Consider the following 2173-nt stretch of genomic DNA (forward strand, 5'->3'; position numbering starts at 1 on the left):
AGCTTATCTCCGGCTCAGTTTAAAAGGAATCTTCCTGGGAACGATGGCCCTTCAATGGACCGTCCTTTTGAATTTTATTGAATGGCTAAAGGACAGGACAATCCATTCAGCACGAGAAGAGATGCTTTTTATAGAACCTTTAAATTTACATCCGCTTAGATAACACACGTGGCCATTGTGTAAAAATGGACGTATTTTCTACCGCGCAATTGTCATTTTGAACCGTTTCCCCTGGTTCAAACGGTCTCTCTATCAGTGGGATGGGGTAACGTGGCACCTCGGTCCTTATCTCCCAGCATGAATAAAGTAATAAGCATAACTCTTAAATAAAGTGGGAGGAAAGCACCGTCTCTGTATTAGCACAAACAGTTGCCACAATAAACAGTTTTCCTAAAATCAGTTTTTATGCTCAAAGGACCAAATGCTAATACAAAAGTCTTTTATTGTTATTATTTCATTTTGCTTATCACTAGAAGAATATGAAAACTGATTTGGTTTTCCTAGATGGGCTGAATTTCCATTGGTGGATAAAAGTAACATTTTGTGCTGTTCCACACACTCTCTCCCCCCCCTCTCTCTCACACACACACGGTTTGGTGGTTTTATTAATATTCCCCTGCAATTCCCTTCACCAAAACCCAGAACTATCCCAGTTAAGTTCAGCCACAAGCAGACTAATGCCAGTCAACGGAGCAGTGGCCAACGAGTCCACAAGGCACTTGAAAGTTCCCCAAACAAGATAAACCCACCAGGCGAAATAAAATCCACAACCAAGAGACAAGAAAAGTCCCAGAGTTCACAAGTCAAGGCACAATGTGAATCCAAAGCGAGACAGGAATCACAATGACCAAAAAACACACAGCTAGGAAACGAACACCTTGTTCCCAGCAACGCCTCCATCTGTCTGCTGTGCTAAACAGCCAGCTTCTGGTGAAGCCCATCAAGAAGGGCGAGGCTGCCTCCACCCACCCACCCACCCATCCATCCATCTACTCATCCATCCATCCATCCACTCATCCATCCACTCATCCATCCATCCATCCATCCATCCATCCATCCATCCGGTGTCCCATCAAGAGTCACATTGAACTTGGCCCTTAAGCCTTAATATTCTAATTCCTGGGCTGTGACTGAAAACACTTTTTCTGAGATGTCCAATTTACAGGATGCAGGATTTTAAAGTTGGGTTCGTTAGCAGCTTTAAGAATAGAGTTTCTCCTGCCTTCATAAGTGTTAATCTTGGGGGAAGCGAGTCAGGTTTCAAAGTACTACTTTCCTTTGATCATGGCTTATGTACGGCACTCGCATTGTGCAAAATTTCATTGCAGGGTTTAAGACAGAAGATCCTTGCCTTTGGATTCTTGCCCTTGCACCTGGATGATCTTCTCTGGAATATGACGAAACAGCCGCTTGTTCAATCTCGTGTCTTCTGGACAGCTTCTCTCTTAGATGTCTATTTAATTTAGGCTTCATAAAACGTTATTGCATGTTAATTAATTTCCATGCAAATTAAATAAATACCAACTCCACATATTTGCAGTGCATTAAAAGCTACTGCATCTGTTGATATACGCTTTCAGTAATAGCTGTATTAAAATTCTTAGTCATAAGATGCTTAATAGTTCTGCTGATAGTTGCTATCCAAATAAAGACATGAACTATCCTTTCAAATCAAGATAAACTGGGAATAGAGACTACTAATTTCCTATAATAATGCTATTTCCCCGGAGGACTGGTCTTTCTCTTGTGTGCCTTTGTACCCAAAATTAGTGTTAGATTCAATAAATGTGGTTTGTGTGTCTTTTAGAATGAATACGGTGCATAACCCATGCTGAGCCCTGGAAGAGAAAAAGAAATCACATTTGTGCACTAGAGCTAGTTCTACCTACTGTCATCTAATATTAGCAAGTGTTACCTTTGGCAGTAATCTTACAAAGTACTTTGTAAACATGACTCAAGTATGATCTGTTCATTTGTATCTTTTAATGATGTTTCTAGGAAAAATTCAGTAATATAAAATATATTAAAATATTTTGGTTCTATCACTGGCGTTTCTAGATTGAGAGATAATGGGAAGGAAGGGAGGGAGGGAAGGAGGAAGAAAGGAAGGGAGGAAAAATCAATAGAGAAAGAGGAAGGAAGGAAGGAAGGAAGGAAGGAAGGAAGGAAGGAA

The sequence above is a fragment of the Protobothrops mucrosquamatus genome, unplaced genomic scaffold (genome assembly GCF_001527695.2).
Source record: "Protobothrops mucrosquamatus isolate PMUCROS unplaced genomic scaffold, P.Mucros_1.0 scaffold3626, whole genome shotgun sequence".
Classification (NCBI taxonomy): Eukaryota; Metazoa; Chordata; class Lepidosauria; order Squamata; family Viperidae; genus Protobothrops; species Protobothrops mucrosquamatus.